Source organism: Leucopleurus acutus (assembly GCF_964270905.1).
Source record: "Leucopleurus acutus genome assembly, chromosome: X".
Classification (NCBI taxonomy): Eukaryota; Metazoa; Chordata; class Mammalia; order Artiodactyla; family Delphinidae; genus Leucopleurus; species Leucopleurus acutus.
Window position 1 is genome coordinate 8,268,455 of NC_139148.1, and position 20,910 is coordinate 8,289,364.

The window sequence follows — 20,910 nt, forward strand, 5'->3', positions numbered from 1 at the left end:
GTGAGCCATGGCCGCTGAGCCTGCGCGTCCGTAGCCTGTGCTCTGCAGCAGGAGAGGCCACAGCAGTAAGAGGCCCGTGTACCGCAAAAAGAAAAACAAAAACAAAAAACCCCATTCTATTATATAGTGATCATAGTTTCCTACAATTGCACAGAAGACATATTCCTTAAATCCACCATGATATTAACTAATTATGTTAACATCAATTTCACTTTGCACCATATTGGAACTAGCTTTATTTCAGCTGTGGTTTGTGGACAGCTGTGATCTCTCTTCATTCCCAATCCCCTTCTAGATCCCCAGTATTTAACAGTTTGAATCTCCAAATAAAAATTTCTTACCTTGTTGAAATTTTTTTCTAAGTTCTAAAAACTTTGGGTTTCATGTTGACCACTCAGAAGAAGTGGGAGTTGTTCAAATTTGTGCACATTTCTTGAAACAGAGTTGTGAGTGAACAAAGGCAAAGTTTCCATTTTGTAGCTCAGTGATAAATGAGGCAAGTCTAGCATAGCTCTTGTACAAAATACAAAATACAATTTGTCTTTCTCTTCCTCTCATTATGCTTAGAAGGACCAGGTGACTGCCCCACAAAGTATTTATTCCAACAGCAAACGTGGTCTTACTGAACTGGTTTCTGTGGACGCCATGTGTTTATATATCTCCTTATCCTGTTACCTCCTCTTCTCTCAAGCTGATACTCTGTATGGTATGCATTAATGCACAATTGTTTAAAGGGTGAAAAATCAAAACTCAGGAAATTTCTAGTTCAGGATCTTCGGAGCAATGAGAACTTGGCCATATTATATATTCTGGGTAAATTATGACACGGTTTTTACCACATGAACAGAACTGCACTGAAGGTGTAAGTTTACAAGGGAGAGAGGAATAGAAAAATTACATTCAGGCCACAACACCCACGTAATTGGGCTGTAGAACTTTTGGAATTTCCTGACAACTGTTCTAAAAATTGGACTTTGCACGTTGATATTGTGGTAGCAATATTTGTATTTAGTTTCCATGGGCTTATTAAAGGAAGAAGGCATGCTAGAGAAATCTTCAACTTAGCAGTCCCTAACCCAAAAGTTCTTAATTCTTGTGTCTTTATGGGATTGCAATGGAACAACAATAAATCAGGACAAAAGATTAAAATGTCTTTATGAGTTCTTATTCTTTACGTTTGTATTAAGAATCTTTCCTGAGAAATTACCATTCTGTTAAAGTGAACTTTTAACAATTTATCATTTAGAAATATCAAAGCACAGGTATCTGTGCTTTAAAATTTGTTTTTGAGCAAGAAATAAATGGGTAAAAGTGATGGAAAAAGCTGAACTGCGGAACTATCATTCATATTCATTTCCTCTCTCCCTCGCTCCCTCTTTCCTGACCACAGCCTTAATAACTAAAGAATCAAGTTTTAACAAGGATAAATCTTTAGCACTTCTTCTTGCTTCATATATGCAAATAGTAACCACAGACAGTAATATGGTTTTCTAGATAAGATCAGTTAATCCTTTGGTATCTGCTAAGAATTAGAAATCAGTGGCTATGTAAATATAATTTCCTTACCAACTTCCTGAAGGGATTGAGGATTTTAAATAAAATTTGCTATTAAATTCTCAGTCTGAAAAGTTACATCTTTCATGACTGTAACATCAAAAGCTCTTTTGAACTGCACAGATTTTAACAGTTAAAAAAAAGAGTATGTGAATTACCATGCTTCCTAAGTTTAATTCAGTTTCAGAAAGAGGGTAGAAATACATCAATTCACCATTTATCTCCCGGAGTGGGTGAGAAAATTCCACAAACAAAATTGAAAAGCCTTTACTGGATTAGAGTTAGAATTTCATTCTTAAATTTATGGAACACGAATATAAATGATTATTACAATTCTCTTCCCCCGAGTAACAACGATAACAGCAGCTAACACTTGATTTCTCACTTTGTGTGAGTCATTGTGCTAATAAGCCCTTCACCCCCTTATCTCATTTAAGCCGCTCAAAAATGCTATACCCAAATATGTATAAAATAGATAACTAATAAGAACCTGCTGTATAAAACACTAAATAAAACTCAAAAATTCCAAAAAAATTCTATATCCGAGATGCTATTACTACATCCTTCAGATGGAAAAGGCAAGAGCTGCTTAACAAGGTTTAGGAACTTGCACGGTAAGAGCATGTTTGGCAACAGGTGCACACTGCTGGTGCGCAGCTAGTTAATACTGTTCAGTAGAAAATACAGGAACAACCGCAACACGTGGCCTTGCAGAAGCTGAATCACAGCTTCTGGAGGGTGCAAAGTGAAAAAAAAAAAAAATGAATTTAGAGTTCTGCTATTCCGAACAGGAAGTTGATTGCTGAAGAAACAAACACTGCAGAAGTGTTCCATCTTTCACCGGGGGTGTTAATATATTACAAGTATTTTAACTACACTCTCAGGAACAAACCGGTAAACAGAGACAACCCCCTTTTAACTCTATGATGTGCTAAAAATTGAGAAGTGGCAGCTCTCGTTTATTTGGTCAGGTTAGCTTCTTGAAGGTCATTTTTCAAGGGCAATGTATGCAATCGGGAGAAAAAGAAATCTTTTATTTTGTGGCATTTGTTCACACATGCAAGAAGCTAACTGAATTTTACCGTTTATAATCTTGTTCATTTATCAACAGCCCAAAAGGGAGAGGGATTTGAAAACGCAATTAAAATGAAAATGTCATCTCAAGAACCAATCTTTAAATTCATCTATTGAACTTTCAATTCCTTGTTTTAGATTCATCTTGATTTTTGTCCCATCTATACAATCACATATTTTAAAGAGTCAAGTACTTCCACAAGTTTTAACAAGGTCCCTGATCCATTGAAAAGTTACCTGTCCCTCGACTCCAATGTTCCCCGTCCCATAGACACTATGATAGACATATATTGCTACTTCTGCCTATTTCCATTCTGGTCATTACCTATTACTTCTACTATGGAAGACGAAGGTTTTGGTAATTGTTCCTCACCCCGACTCCCCACAGACACCTCCCATCTCCAACCCTCCTAAGCACTGACAGGGTTCAGGACATGCTACCCCCAAATACGGCACCTTGTCGTATTGCATTTTTCCAGCTGAAGGAATCTGAGAAAAGGCAGGTGTGCGAAGGACTTTCTGACCTCCTGAAGCAGGTCAGAAACCCCTCCGTGAGAGGTGACCTCCCTACACGGGGAGGAAAGAAGCACCCTCATCTCCAAAGTCAAAGGGACACAGAGAGGAATCTGAATGAACCGGTCTTGCTAAGTTTCCCTCACTTCACTCTACTCATTTCATACCCTTTGTCCTATGGTATCTTTCCACGACTTTCTAGTCTTCATCAAACCTGGCACAAAAACACGTTCAGCCATTGCTTTGGGTCTTCATTTCCTTATGCAGGCTCCTGTGTCACATAAAAGTCATGTTAAATAAATTTATATGCTTTTCTCGTGTCACTCGGTTTTTGTCAGTCTGATTTTCAGACCCAGCCAGGGACCCAAAGAGCATTAAGGAAAACTTTTTCGTCCTTTACAGTATTCATCCTGTAATTTTGCTTAGGCTGTCATTTGCTTTTTACATTATTATGACGCTGTAAATCCTATTTATAACTGAGTCGTGTTCTATACTATGACTGTTTTCCCATGCAACGTTTTGTTTTTCTTACAGTTACTAATGGTCTTGTGTTTGATTGCTTAGTTTTGTATGTACTTATTACCAACACATTTTCCAATTATCCTCAAGTTGTGTACATCTTTCAAGACATTAGGACACAATGACACCTCTGGATAAATCCAGAGTCTTCTGATGAATCTGATACATGAGTCTTCCATCAATCTGGATTGATTATCCTTTATACCCACATTAGTTATCTACTGATATAAATTTAGTGGCTTCAAACAATACTCATTCATTATCACATTGTTTCTCTGGGTCAGGGGTCCAGGTACGGCAGAACTGATTCTCTATTCAGAGTCTTACAGGGCTGAAATCAAGATGACGGCCGTGGATGCATTCTCATCTGAGGCACGGAGACCTCTTCCAAGCTCATGCGGCTCTTGGCAGGATACAATTCCCTGTGGTGACAGAACTGAGGCCCTCAGCTTCTACAGACCACCCACCATTTCCTGCCATGTGATCCTCTCCATAAAATAGCTGTCTGCCTCTCTAAAGCCAACAGGAGAGAAGATCTGCTGCTTCGAATCTCTCCGACTTCTTCACTCTAGGATCTCTGGACCCTCTTAAAGGGCTCACCTGATCAAGTCAGGCCCACCAAAAATAATCTCCGTTTTGATGAACTTAAAATCAACTGGTTAGGGGCTTTAATTACATCTGCAAAATCTCTTCACCTTCACCATATAACTTAACTTAAATCATGGGAGTGATATCCCATCGTGTTCACAGACCCTGCCCAGACACGGGGAGGGGATTATTCACAGCATGTCTATCAGGGATTGGAAATCTTGGGGGCTGTCCTAGAATTCTGCCTGCTACTACACCTAATAACTGGAAGTCATCCAGGAATCTTCTTTCATTACTATCATGGGGATTCCCTTAGCCTTTCTCTTGGGTTGGAGTCCCTGTTTCCTGGACCCTATGTCTCCTTTCTTGATTAACTCCGTAATTTTGTAGAAGCACATCTCAAACAGCTTCCTGAAAAGGGCAGCATGGGAAGCTAAGTTCTGGTTTTCGACACTGAATATGCAATTCTCAGTTTGAAGGGCTTTTTCCTCAGAATTTTCAGTGTGTGCTGCTCCATTGCTTTCTAGCTTACACTGTTGCTACCGATAACTTGATGTCTTCTAATACTTGATACTGTGTATAAAACTTGCTTTTTTCCCCCTCCCTCAGAGTTTGTAGCATCTATTTTCTGTCCCCAGCTTTCTGAAATTCATTGATAACAAGCCTTGGAGTGGGTCTACTTTATCCACTGTTCTGGACACTCAGTCACCCCTTTCCATCGGAACATTCATGTTCTTCGATTCTGGGAGATATTTTTTGAATTATTTTATTGATGATTTCCTTTTCTCTGTTATCTCTGTCCTCTATTCATAGAACTTCAATTATTCCAGAACATTCTAGATGGCTCTTTTTTAAAAAAAAATCTTATCTTATTTTCCTCTCTATTTTCTATTCTACTTTCTGGGCAGTTGCCTTAATTTTGTCTTCTAACAGTGTGTGTTAGCATGCTTTTAATGTCTAAGATTTTGCGTTCACTGAATTTTTTTATAGTATCTATTTCTTGCCTCACGGATTCATATCTTCTCTGAAGATATTAATAAAAGTTATTATGCATTTCTTTTTCTTTCCATTGGTATTTCAAGTTAGTTTTCAAAAAATCAATGTCTGGCAGTCCTTGACTGTCTGGTCGTATTTAAGGGTGAGGCACTAAAAAGATGACTGGGACCTCTTGGGGGCAATGCTTGTCAATGGTGCTTTTCTCTCTACGGTGATATTTGGAAGACCTCGGATTCCAGTATCCTCTGCTCATTTCTTTTGTAAGTTACGTTTTCAGAGAAGATACTTCTGACCTCTTGCATTGAAAGTACACGTCGGGCTTCCCTTGGTGCAGTGGTTGAGAATCCGCCTGCCGATGCAGGGGACGCGGGTTCGTGCCCCGGTCCGGGAAGATCCCACGTGCCGCGGAGCGGCTGGGCCCGTGAGCCATGGCCGCTGAGCCTGCGCGTCCGGAGCCTGTGCTCCGCGACGGCAGAGGCCGCAACAGTGAGAGGCCCGCGTACCGCCAAAAAAAAAAGAAAGTACGTGTCTGGCTGCCAAAATTCTTGAGCCACGGGAGGGGAGAAGGCTGGAGATCTCAAGTCTCATATATAAGGTTTATCTTAATCCCCATGTTTTCTACTTGGTGTCTCTGTTTTAGCTGTGCCTCATACTGTCTCGTTCAAAGATCATCTGTTTATCCTCTTTACAGAACAAACCTCAAGCCTCTGGCCAGAATAGGGGAGGGCTGTTTGCTCAGCTGCCGAAATTTGCAATGGAGATATGAGGGGCTAAATTCTTACACAGACTTTCAACCAATTCTTCCACCTGCCAAACTCTGCTCCTTTGGAGGCTTCTGCGATGGACATTAGGTCATTTCTCCCCTCTCCCCACTTCCAGCTTAGGATTCAGCTTTCTCATGTCTGTGAAGTCATTTAACTCCCACCTACCTTCATACCAACCTCTAAGATTTTGTCACTGTTGTCTCCTATCTCATTCTTTGTCCTCGTCTATTTATATCTTCTCTCCACATTCCTTTACTCTCATTTAGTGCGATTTGGGGAAGAAGAGGAGTTAAAGTACTTATATGTTCAACCTGCCATTCTGAACTATTTGCGTAGATGACAATCAATCAAAGTTTTGGGGGGTAATCTCACCAGGTGATCTGACAGCCTGCCTGGAAGAATGTACTAGTGAGAGAGGCAATAGACTTGCGGACAAAGATAATGGTGAGACATTTCTCTACAAGATATTAAAATATAAGTGCCTCATTACTGAAATGGAGTCATTTTAGTGCTTACAGACAGCTACGCCAATGGAGCAAAACACAGCAGAACCAAATACATGCGCTATTTGGACAGGATAATATGCAAAATATACCTCGAACGGCGAGCAAAGGGCTGCCTGCGAAGCTCTGCGGCCAGAGGGGACTGGCAGGACGGATTAAAGTGATGAAGGAGAGAAACCTGCAGCCAAGACTACTCCACCCAGCAAGGATCTCAGTCACATTTGACGGAGAAATTAAAACCAGTGACATTATGACAAACAGCTAACAATTTTCATATACATATGTATAAAGCCTTCACCAGAATACATTCTGAGAGTCCCTACCACCTCCCAGCATCAGAAAAGGGTCCCAGGGGCTGACAAGGATTCCAAGGATGCTTTCAGTATTTGCTTGTGCCTCTGCCACTTCTCTTTGCTCTGGCTCTTGTGGGCCATCTGAAGGCAGCTGGCTTTTCTGACACCACCTGCCCACTACACACACATGCACACCCTAAGGGATCATGACAGCCTTTACCACCACTCCCAAGATCACTGAGCTCAGTCCTTGGTCCACAGGCTCCCGCACTGTCTGAAGTTCTGCCGCTTCCTTAAGGCCCAGTTGAGAGTGGGACACCTTCTCCACTGCTCTCAGAACTCCCAGCTCTTATCCGTGGGGCTTGGCAATTTTGCTCCTTAGGGGCTGGGACTGCTGCCTCACTTCTTGAGCTCTTTGAGCCCTGATCTGGTTCTCCCTGACCTCTGAAAACAAGGGCCCCTTATCTGTCCCCTGAAGCAAAAAACTACACATGCCTCCAGACAGGAAGCCCTGGGGTTCCACAATTCTGTCATCTTAACAAATTACCCCCCCAACTTTGCACCTCAAGCAATAACATGAGGAGACATGTTTTGCTTGAAACCCTGCAACTTGGGGCTGCTCAAAGGCTGAGGGCTGGGATATGGAATTATCTGAAGGCTAGTACACTAACATTTCTGGTGGCTGAGCGTGGCCGCCCATGTGGGAGACGGTCTCCACTACTGCTGCCAAGTCAGGAATGAACACATGGTCTTCTCATGTGGCTGAGGCTTCCTCACAGCATGGTGGGTGGATCTCAAGGATAAGTGTCCCACAGAGAGAGCACGTCAGGTCCAGCCAGAACACTACTTACGACCTGGCCTCGTAAGTCATACAGTGTCACTTCCACTACATTCTATTTGTTGAGCCCATCCCAAAGTTCTACTCAGGCTCAGAGGAGGAGAAATGGATTACACCTCTTGATCGGGTGGTGGCATGGTTCTAGAGGACCATGTGGGCCTGGATATGTTGCTGTGGCAGTTTGAGAAAATATAATTTGCCATACCTGCCTTCCTAAGTTAAAAAAGAGGACGAAGAGACAGTTTCCTTTATCCATGTGTGAAAAGCCCACAGGCAAGAAAAGATACAGTTAATTTCTCAGTCAAGTTACCCTGCCCATCTGGTTTCATGGTTGCCATACAAGTGCTAACAAATGCTTCGCTACATCAGTTAACTCTGCTTTGCTCCAAGGTCATGGAATAGCTCCTTAACTAGAGCCAGTCAACTTGAAAATAAATGATACTGCTAACAAGCGCAACCAGACAATAAAAAGAATGGCTCAGTGTAATTCCATTTCCACTAGCACATGATCTATTAAAGATACATCAGGAAAAAAAAGATATATCAGGACATCTTCTTTGCCTAAATAAGGGCAGCCTATAAACACTTACAGTGACAGGAGTAGGAAATCATCTTCTGTTTTCTTTCCAAGTAAATTACTTGTACATTACTGCTCTATTGAACTCATTTATAGATGAAGAGATCACGTTTTTGTTTTTGTTTTAACTAAGAACAAGCCACTTATTGCTAAAATGCAACATTACTGTCTTGGCAGCCACATTTAGCTAAATCTTTGTAGAGGTTCTGTCATTTGACTTTCTATCATGACTACACTTTTTGCAAATGTACCCATGAAAAATTAGCAATTGCCTTTTGCAGTGTTTTTTTCTTTTAGGAATTAGGCAATCTGCTTAGAGATTTCTAACATATAGAATAACTGCATTTCCTTTATTATTGTATTATAAACAGTTAATAATCTAAACCAAATTCCTGGTTAGTTTCACTAAATGACATGCCAAAAAGTTGCCTGAGGCTAGATTCTAAAATTCATAAGCGATATATTTGCATCTGGAATAGGGCGAGGGAGAAAGTTTGATTTGCTTATATCCTTTCTTCTTTCAAATAAATAAGATTTGAGCTAAGTAAGGAAGCTTTGTCCCATGTACTGAGGGTCTTTCTTAATAAATGAGTCAAAAAATAATGTGCTAATGACCTTAAATCTAATGTGAACCAGAGACATGGCCCATTTAACTCCCAAATCTGACTCTGATCAATGGAATTTCCTGGGAGACTTGTTAGAAATATAGATGCCTACAACGACCCTTAAGAATTTGCTTAGGTCTGGTGTTAACACCCCAGAATCTGCATTTTACACAATGTCCCTATTTGGAGACTGATACAAATGGACCGATTATCCCAGATGATGTTTTGTTGTTAGTTCTGACAATGTAATAAGAGAACTCCTACTCTATGCCAGCCATGGTTCCAAATGCTTTACAAATATTAACTCATTTCATCCTCATAACAAGCTAATGACGTAGGGGCTATCACCCTCAACTTACAGATGAGCAAACTGAACGACAAAGACGTCAAGTAACTTGTCTAAGGGCCACTCTTGAACCCGGGCAGCCTGGCTCCAAAGTCTATGCTCACAGTCACTGTGCTTTGGTGACTTCTGGGAGACTTAATCGCAAACACATACAAAGTATTTGTGGCCATGGACCTACAGGATCAAAGACCAATTGACTGGAAGTCGTCAGCTTCCCTTTATCTCAGCCCTTTGTAGCTGGGGTTACCATGGTGGGCTCGACGCCATGGGGTTTCTGTGACAATGTAGCCATGGAGTACCAAGTCCTACCACCACGAGGAGACAGTGCTACCCAACTGTCGGCCATCCTAATTCCCCTAATTCCCATTATGGCAATCATCTTTATCCTCTGGGTTCTCCACTGGGACGGCCTGGAACTATCCTGCCGTCCGTACCCATTCCCAACTCTTGCCAACTTTGTCCCTTGAGTGACCAACTGATGGGTGCCATTTCCCATAACCCACAGCTACTGCCTGAGGTCCTTCTCTGAGGGACTCATTTACAACCATAAAGTTTGTCCTCCCAGTGACGACCACTCTGACCCAGCAACCAGACCACATTATCCTGGACACATCCGCCATCCAGAACCAAGCCCTCACCTTTCCCTAGGTCTGGTGTCTTCAGCCTCACCCTAGCCCATGCCTCAGAGCATTCAAATCCAGAAATAAAATACACAGCTCCCCCACATGCTTTATGGGGTATTCCACATCCCCATATCTGGAAGTAAGCTGATAGCTCAAAACTATACTTACAACTTGCTATCCCAACTCATTCCTTCCCTAAAAATGAGGGCAATCCAAAAATGAGACTTTAAAAGCTTTAATTTACATATAAGTAACTTATGATGCCTCTGAATTAGACATTTTCAACTTTTGCCTTAAAAAGATGGGATCTGTCAGATCCCATAATCTGGTTGTAGAAGTTTAACTCTACGAATTGACTCTATATAAAATATTTAAAACATAAGAGATGTGTTATAGAAGTTCATTATGGTCCTTTTTTAGCTCATCAAGAGGTACATTAAGATAACTAGGGCTAGTTCTTAGCTGCACATGCAGTATGAATGGGTATAAGGCTAAATTTTTCATTCCTAAGCATTTGGGTCAAGCTGTCTTGAGCGTGAATTGCCAGTTGAAACAATTAACTCCACTGAAGTCCCGCCTAATTCACAAAGCTTCAAATGAGGGTCACGCAGGAGCACCAGAATACTAAACTGGTTACACTGAAGGGGTCACCAAAGGAAGACTGCATGCTAATACTTACCCTGCAGGCAGAAATCAACAGAGACAAGGAACCTAATGATGAAGAATCAAGTTCTTGATGTAACTGAGTATTAACTTCTCTCTTAAGTCCCTGGCTTTTCATTTCATTTAAGTCTACTTAAGCAACTGACCTTTTATCAAAGGTCACCGATGAAATCCTGGCCATCAGGCTCGACAAGTTTGTTTCAATCTTTTCCTTCTTTCGATTCTTCTGGGTTGCCCCTACTGGACACATCTTCTTCCCAAAGTGTTCCCGTGATTCCAGGACAGGTTTTTTTTGTTTGTTTTTTTCTGCTGTTCCCAATTCTTCTCTGTCCATTTCTTAGTTTTTATTCCTTTTTTTTTTTTTTTCCTCCTCAGGCTTCTAAATGAAGGCATACCTCACGGCTTAGTTTGGGGTCCTCTTTTAATATTTACTCTTTTGGTTAGTCTGTTCACTCCTTTGGCTCCTATTTTTCTATCTCAAACCCTGATCAACTTCTTAAGCATGGTTCTACACTTCTGAGTTGCTTGTACACATCGTTACCACGTACACATCGCTAAGCGATGACTCACCGACCGCCGCAACTTTACACCATGCTTCTCTTCTTACATTCCCTGCCCCGGCACCCTCAAATTCCCCAATACAGCTCCTCTTTGTGCCTTCCTCTCAAGCTACCCAGGCTCACAAACTTCAGGTCACCCAGGACATCCCCTTCTCCTCCGCCCTTGTACCTTAACAGCTGTTGATTACTATAGATTTTGCCTCCCCAATTCATCCAGGCCTATGTCACTCCTCTCCTTCCCCAATGACACTGTGTTTTACACCCCCATTACCTCCTGCCTAGAGTTTTAACATCAAGAGAAATACAAGTGTTCTATTTGTTCAAAGATTATTAAATCTTAAATGGATTATTCACCTATCTGTTCCAGATAACACAAGGCAAAAAACACTGAATGATTATCAATCCAGGGAAAATAACCCAAAAGGCTAAAATGAATGCTGTGTCTTTAGATAGAAGCTAACTGTTGTAGAAAGAATTAATATTTACAAGGGGCAGGGCTCCTTTTTAAAGGAGACAAGGCAGACTCCGTGCTCCCAATACAGGGGGCCTGAGTTCGATCCCTGGTTGGGGAACTAGATCCTACATGCCACAACCAAAATAGACAAAGCAAAGGTAAAAATCCATAGTTTCTTCCCTCCTCTAGTCAGTGTATAATACAGAGATGATGGCGACATAAGGGTGCATATCAGTCTTTCCAAGTGCTTTTTATAGAACATCTGAATCAGGATCATCTGTGGGTATCTGTTAAAATGCTGTTTCCCAGGCCCCATACTTTACCCTTCTTTTGTAGTGTACGTAGAACATCCTTTTTAAACAAGTTCTCACTATGATTCCTATGCACATTAGAGTTAGGGAACCGCTAAAATCTAACAAGAAAAACGGTTATAAAGCTTAGATAAGAGTATTATAAATTACATTCCTTTTCCTTTTTATACTTGTCTCTCTTTTTCAAATTTTATAGTTATGTAAGAAAAGGAATGTGTGATTTTAAAAACAAATTTGTAGACTATCCCTGAATTTCGCCTACATATATCAGGCAATAACTCATAGATAAATTCTTTCAAAATACTAGGAGGATTCTGTAAAAGAAGAAGAGATTTGAGGCAGAACTTTTCCATATATTCTCAAAAGTACAATGAAACTCAAGAGTGACTTAAATAATCTAACGGGATTTTTTTATTCAAAAAATTTTTTTTCAAAATTCCAGATGTGTAGGAAAAAGATAATAAAATTATAATACCATTGTTCTTTTTTAAAAACTCAAGTTCTCTTGCTAATAGTTAAGAATACTGATTTATTTAAAACATAACATGTTTCTGCTTCATAACAACATCTGTATTATTTTACATTTTTATTGGCAACTTTCACTGTACCCTGGTGATTTCTAAAAATCCTCATACTTCCCTGCTGGTCAAAGTTTCCAAAAAATAATAAACAAATGATTATTAACTCTGATCTTTTTATTCCATGACCATGTATCCTATAAGAAACACTTGAGAAAGCTGAGCTATTAACTTTGGGGAAAATAAGGTCCATATAACCAGATCTGAACTTTAGAGATTATTTTGAGGTGGGCAGATCATCAAGAGTAGATAGTGAAATACCCACCACAAGTGCACTATTCCCAAGAGAGGGTGTCAGTATCTGGACTTCCATTAGCATTAAACACACTCCTAAGTTTTCCTCCTCACAAAAGCGATGTCCATTGCTCACAGAGAAGCTGCCATCATGGCAAGTGTTGCCTGTTGCTCAAGCTTCCAGCCAAGTTGTTCTCAACTGGGAATGATTTGGACCTCTAGTGGACATTTGGCAATATCTAGATATTTTATTGGTTGCCAGACCTGAGGAGAACTGTTGGTATCTAGTGGGTAGAAGCCAGGGATACTGCTAAACATGTATCACGCACAGGACAGCCCCCAAAACAAAGAATTGTGAAGGCCAAAATATCCATAGCACCAAAGTTGAGAAACCCTGGGCTAAACCCACTGCCATAAAGTCCGAGGCTCCGTCTGTTCCTGCTTCCCAACCTCCCAGCATAATAACCACCATCCGAATCAAGCACCTGGGCTTTGGGGCTCTTTATACCCTTATATTAATGGTTACTAATCTCTTTGAAGCCTTCCTTAATCCATGACCTCGCCCCTGGCCCCTGAACCAACTCTGTCCATCAGAGAGTTCAGATCCTTCCATATCACGTTAAACTTCTATTAGTACTATCTGCACTGGAACTAAAAGTCTGTCCCTCTTGCTCTCAAGAACCATCTTCTTGAGTGTGAACTCTTACCTAAGTCTCCCTAGCATTCAACACAGTGCCTTAAACATAACAGGTGCATAATAAATATTTGTCAAACTAACGACATAACTTTAGACTCGCGTTGTGCCAAACATAGATGATGATTCACGGAATACAGAACATAACCTTTGCCCTCAACTACTTCCATTGTGGGGTGAAGACACACACAGGGAAGCATAGCTGGCAATGTAAAACAGTACCTACAGAGGAGCGGACGTATAACTCAGATAATAATTACTACAAAAGATTCCTGATGTGTGAATTCCCTTAGAATCCAGGTAAGCAGAGAGGGCCTCACAAAAGTGAAAATTTAGATATACCTCAAAGGATGAGGCTATCTTTTGTGAGTTACTAAAAGTGAGGAGGCCATTCCATGCTGGTAGGAGGTGGGTGTGAAAAATGGAGCTTGGGCCAAACTGGTCTTTGCGAAACCATTTTGCCAAACAGAACGATGGCCTTTGAAAGCACATTCTTGGGCTCCTCTTTCATACTCCTTCTCATACAGTGTTCCGAGGAGGTAGGGGTTTTACAGAAAAGCAGTGGTAGAGGCCTAGGCATTATCATCTACGAAAGAGAACTCTGCGTCGGATTCTACTTCTTAGGGAGAGATTTCGCTGCTGTAGTGCGCTGCCCAGACCCCCAGTTGCCATGCATATTGGATAGGGATGGCTCACAGCTGAGTTCCTCTCTAGGAACTACTCATCGCTTAAGACAGCCGCCTCACCCCAGTTCACACCCGCCTCTCTGAGCGCAGCTTGCATCCAATGATTGTTCAACGGAGAGGGATATAAAAGCCTGGGCCCCTTGTCTCAAGGCAGGACAACTCTGAAGATCCGTCAAAGCTCTAAATCTTCCTAACCCACGACCATTTCAACGCCTCCCTCTCTCTATCCTACTTCTATCATTCCTCCAAAGGGGTTGAGAGCACTCTCCAATAAATTATTTGCATGAAAATCTCCATCTCAGAGTTTGTTTTCTGGAGAACCCAACTAAGACTACAGGAGAGGAAAAGAACCAACGATACCAGTGGTGGCAATGAGAAAGGATGGGGTCCAGCAGATTTTAACACTGTCCTTCTTGGGCACTCAGCAGTTAGGCCACTGTAAGTAGGTAAGGAATAACTGGTCAACCACCTTGCTCACCCTGCAGTATTTCATTCCTACTACCGAGCTGGTACCCTGGGAATTTTCCCCACCTACCCTCAAACAAGACCTGCTTTCATAGCCTCAACCACGTGGGAGGTTAAATGACTGACAGTAGTTTAAAGTCTCACCTACCAGAAATCAGTGTTTCCATTTAACCTCGATGCAAGCTAAATCAAGGAATCAGCTTGCCGTAGGAGAGTGTGGTTGGGGAACTTCAGGAGCCCTGACGGTACCTTTGAAATCACAGCAGTCAACCTGTATGGTGGCAGAGTCAAGGCCATGAACTCACCAAACTCCATTTTCTTATCCACCTAGGCTCCATGTTATAGATTTCCCAGCCTCCTCTGTGATGCTGCCAGGCCGTATGAATGAATCCTGGCCCACATGGTGTGGGTGGAAGTGATGGCTGCGCACTGCGAGGCCAGGTCCTTAACTACCACCCCCCCCCCCCGAAAAAAACCAGACAGTTCTCCATGCATCCTCTCTTCCTTTTTCTACCATTTGGTTGAGAATAATCTAGTCAAATTCTGAGGCCTCAGGGGAGAGTAGAGCCATAAACGTATGGAACCTGGGTCCCTGAATGGCTGAATGTAATACAGCCTTCCGACGCACCACATCAACCGTGCTTGGGTTATGCCATAGAGATTTACAGGTCACTTATCAAAACAGAGAGTTTTGCTTACCTTAACGCATTTGAATGCAGTCATAAGAGCTAGGTTTGTGAGAAGGTTCCTCGATATTTGAGGAAACTTGTCTCAGAGAAGCCCCACACATAAAAATATCCTAGAAGATACAGGAAAAAGCAAAGACTTCTTTGCCATTATAGGCTTAGCTAGTGGAGATAATTTAATCAAAGGCATAACCACTTACACAGCAACAAACAACTGGCATCCTGTATTCAGCTATGGAAGATGTAAGTGGATCATGTAATTGCATTCACCCATACATATTATACACATCATTGATTGTGTGTTAATGTGTTTAAATTTTGTTTCAAAAACAAAGTACACTGTCGGCACGCTCTGCGTAAACAGACTCTGAGAAAAAATGATGAACAATGTCTGGGAAAAGAGAAGGAAAACTTGAGGAAAGTGAACTAAGATTTTCACTTTTAAGTGAAAACTTGGATAAAATATAAGGCTGGTTAGGTAAATATAGAAATTATACAAGCCAGAAATTTAAGAAATGCGTATTTTAAAAGCCAAGATAAACAAAACATGATGAATATTAACTCACTGTTACCCTGCTTTCTAGATTCCTATATTCCATATTTGGAATAGAAAATAACCAAGTGAAACAGGATGACTTGCTTTTCTCTTTTAAGTGAATTTTCTATGTTGAGGGATTTGGCTATGCCTCAGTTCTCTGGAGGGACTATTTTTAAAAAAAAACACAGATTGTTATCTTTGAAACCATCTTCACAAAGGGCTCAAATTTGAAGTAGTAAGAAACTTTGGTTTCAAACCTAGAAACGCATCTGATTTCATTTTATTTTAAATTTTATCCTCAAAGAGCACATTACGTATTTACGTATTTTAAGTCACTCTGGAAGGGGGCGTTCAAAAATCTTTCAGTTCACAAGAGTATTCACTAGACTGCAACATTTTCGTCCAGTTACTAATGTCTGAACACCTCTAACACTCATTGCTGGTTCAATCCACGATATGGGTGTGTGTGTGCGCGCACACACACACACAGGTCAGTTTGTTGCATCAGAGGCACTTTTAAGTTTCTTTAAATGTGGGATCACACACTGCTTCAGGGAAAAAATGCATTAGATAAGATACAGTGAATGGATATTCAAGCAGCTACACACATACAACTTGAAAAAATCTGAGGAAACTCAAATTTATGCTTCTGGTACTAGAAGTCTGTGCACTGTCAACACAACATTTTGATAAATTATATTTCTCTTGATTTCAATCAAAAATGCAAAAAAATGACATATTTATAATTAGGTTTGCAGCACTGAGTATATTTCTGACTGGATAGGATTTCTAGTTTAACTAGGTATCAACGAGAACTAAATCCAATGCATATAATTTTACACATCTGCTGATTAGCAAAAATGTCCATAGACTGACTTCTGGCTTCATACATTTCAAACTTTATTGTTTTCCCCACTCTCTACATACTTTTGTGCCACATCCCACAGGGCACACTCATACCCCAATACAATTCACACTCATACCCCAATCCTGTGCTTCAAGTCATAACACAGAGTGAGTCAGCAGAGTGGACAGAAGGAGTCTTCATGGAAGCCATCCCTACACTAGAACAACTAGTGGTAATATACACAGACGAGACTGATAATAAATATATTCCGCCACTAATTATGGGGGTGTCAAAGTACATGTAACAGCTGGGAATTTTATATCTGTATTTTTCATTCGTGAGTAAACATACCAAAAGTTAGCTATGTGTATCCCCAACTCAACTTTCCCTTAGCTAGATTCCCCAAAAGCCCACGGCCTCCCAAACACCCTGAAGAGAGGTATAATGGAGGGGACTTTGAAATGGGAAGAGATAGCAGTTTTAGCCCACTGTAGTTAAATTATATTACTTTTGCAAATTTTACAAAAACACAGAACATTTGAAAACAGGGGCTCCTCCCAGCATTCTAGAAGGGACCCATCCAGGGGCGGGTCCTCAGGTTTAAGCTTTAGTAGCTTCAGGATGTTTCTGGCTTATTACCATTTCACCTACAATTATTTCTATATATACATATACGTTTAAGTTTCTATTTCTTGTGAGATTTTATGCCAATTCTATCAACGGCTATAATTAAACAAACATTTGTTTTGACTTCTGCAAGAAGAATTACCTCTATTTCTACTATTTTCGTAACACAGACTGAGTCTGTTCAACACTACTCATTTTAACATTTGCAATAAAGATGAGATGTCATTTGACCTTAAACTTACATAATGTTATGTGTCGATTATATCTCAGTAAAGCTAGGGGGAAAAAAAGATTGCATTTGAACTGACAATGACCTTTCCTTAACAATAGAGCTGTGAATGAACTTTGCTCCAAGAACTCCCACATGTTCCATTTTTCTTATCTTTAATAATAGTCATTAATCAATCGTCATATATGCACACACACAAATACACACAGAAAGACACATGTAATTTTTCTCCCTCTATCACATTCTTCTAGCCTAAACCAGATTTTTTTTGGTCACGGGGAAAAAAATCTATAAATAAGGTGTTAAAGAAACAAGAAAAATACATGAAAAGTCATCTAACATGTTAACACAGTTAAGGAAATCAATGCCACACCCCATTCCACAGATTCCATGGGCAGATTTTCCTCTCACATTTTATACCATAGTTATATACAACTTCACATTATCATAAAGCATGCCTAAAATTAAAATACTTTAAAATCTCATTACTAGCATTTTAGTCAAAGTCAAAAGAAGGGATTTAAGTTGGTGCCTTTAGTTCAAGAAAAAATTTATAAGATTTTACTATTCTCATTATTTAAAATAAAGGCTGTTGGGATACAGCACACCTTGGGGAATTTTCCTTTAGAGCCGTAAATGTACTAGCAAGAGAAAAATAGTATATTAGTAGTATATTAGTACATTAAAGAGTGTTGGTACATGCCTTGGCTCTAAACTGGTCTAATATTAAAGAGTTATGATAAATTCCTTCATAATTTGAGAGATTCACCCTGGGCCGGAAGCCAAGGGTTCTGGGATTAACGAGACGAGCACAGGCCCTACCCTCACAGAACTCACGATCTCCTGAAAAATACAACTACCCGAGCAGTCACAATCGAGTGTGACACTTGTTACGACAGAGGAATTACAAGGGGCTTCAGGAGGGCAGAGCAAGGGAGCTGAACCCAGGAGTGGCCTGGGGAAGTGATGTGTAAGCTGAGACTTGCAGATCCTTCTTGGTGCAGTTGTGTTTTATTAAAAGTTTGGATCTATGCAGAGTGGAACAGAGATTGGAGAAGACAACATGGGGGCAGACAGAACAGGTAAAGACCACTGACATTGACATGGACACGAGAAGATGGCATCCTGAACCAGGGCAATGGCAAGGAAAACGGGCAGAAGTAGATTCATGAGCTATTTCAGAGCTAATATCCACGGACTTTAGTGATGAGTTAGGATGAGTGGTAAGAAAACAGGGAGAATTGGGAATGTAGCTGAGAGTGGAAGGTGACGGTTTTTGTTTTGTGAAGTCGGACGAGTTGAGCTCTTTGGCTTCAAGATTTCTATTTTAGTTGATTCTCCAGAGGCAGACGCAAACATGTCAAATTAGAGCTTGGCCTTGTGATTCACGAAATTTTTAAGAATGTGCATGCGTGGTGTAATCACTGCTGTAATTTAACGGGGCTGCTTTGTGCCCTAAAGCTGAGAAGCAAGCATACCTTTGTGTGTTCGGAATGTTAATTGAATTACCTCCGACTTTAGTTTATGTTCCTTAAGTACAAGCTCTTAAGTCAGGCAAAAGGGATCACAGTTATGTAGTACCATACTTAACTATCCTTTTTATAAGCAAGGGTTTTTATACCGAAAATAAACAGAGGCATACAGACATAAACCCATAAATTATGTGGGCAAGTACTTTAAAGGAACATGTATTTGCACGAGGACCAAGAGAGCTTTCCTAAAAGGGACTAGGTCCTGGGAATTCTCTCTAAAAGTGATTTATTTCTGTCAACATTCTTCTTCAGTTTAAACATACGCATTCACATATATTTAAATTTCTCCAGACATCTGACTTTAAAGTTTGACTTCTGATGTTCTGAATAAATACCTTCAGCAAAAAAGCAATAAAGTAAGTTAAGGCAGCTTTTCTTTTTGAATCTACCTTTCTTGTACAGATCTTCCTCTAACCACCTCAAGATTATTTGATAATATTTCTTCAGAGATGGTTCCGTATATATATATGTATAATATATACATAATACGTATCATACACACGTATGTTACTAACTATTGAAATGTTTTTTATTGCTTTGAATTTTTTTCTTACAGAAGAGTTCTCAGCTTTCTGGCAAGATAGATTTCAAACTTTATAAATGTATTTATATAATCACTTTCAACAAGCATTTATTAAACATCTACTCTGTATAGGTGTATGTGCTGGTGTGTGTCAATGCATATTATTACCATAATAAGTCAACTGTCAAAAAACAACTAATAAGTAATGTTAAAAAAAATTCACAGCCACAGGTAAAAACAGGCATATGCAACAATTTTCTACCTTTCTAGTTTATTAAGGGACAAGTGAGAATAAAACAAACTTTTATGAAGCTTGGTCCCTGGTGTATGGTAACAGGAATTGTCCGTTCTCCAGCCTTGATAACCCATTCGCCATAGAATCCGGACAACCACCTTCGACAGAGGGATACTGCACGTGGCCAATGGCACAGGTCAAGTTTTTGCACATTCTAGGTGATTACTCAGTGCCCAGAAAGTCTTCACATTATTTCTCTTTCCTGTAAAATAATCTTTAGTTCCCAGGAGGAGGTCATTTTGCATTAAATGATGAAACTGCACTTTTGAGTTCTGTATCCTCTTAGTGTGTATCATATTAGTACATTATCCGTAATAGAAAAATCTCATCTGTTAGTTTAATGCAAAGCTTTACTTTCCCCTCACTTATAACTTACAGAAAGACATGTTGAACAAGTTAGTTATGTCAATACATGTCTGTTAAGCCCATGAGCTGAATTCCAAAAGGACTGGAGGAATTTTTTTAAATGCTCTGCTTACACTGCTGCTACGTTAACATCGCTGACCCAATTAGAAACATACATGGACAGTTCTGTATCTGTAACATTCTGTATGATTTAAATGACAAGGTACCTTAAAATGGAGCCAAAATGTGTGTTTTGATGTTCCAGAAGAGATTCTCTCTGGCAGAGGGAATGTGATTCTTCAGCTAATTAGAGAGTGATCTCTCTTTAAATCTGGAGTTGGCGATCCCCAGCATAAGAAAGAGAATGGGCACAAAAGTTACCCAGAACAGAGTGAATTTTTGTATCGTTCCTCAGGCCTTGAGGTACCAGGGAATTTTGCTGGTGTGAAGGTGGGTACGTCCAAAGAAAAATCGCTCCAAGGAGTTGCTGACTTGCCCTGGGTAGCCCACCACACACCCAACGGCTGCCCCTGGGATGACCATGCCTTGGCTCCCCCGTTGCTATGTAATGAAACATCATGGACAGACTCTGTTCCCTGGTTCCAGGGTTTGTCCCTCAGGTGCTGCTCCATCACTGCCTTTACTCAGCTCCAAACCTTTGGCTCTACTTCCTGCCTCTCCCTGCCAGTCCCATACTTGATCTTTGGACAGATTTGGACACATGGATATTTGGTACCTTGTCTGAATATGGTTTGAACTCACTCTCTGGTACCCATGTCTCTGGCTACCCCTCCATCCGAACTCTGGTGTCCAGTGCATCCACTAGACTCAATCCTGCCCAAAAAGAGCA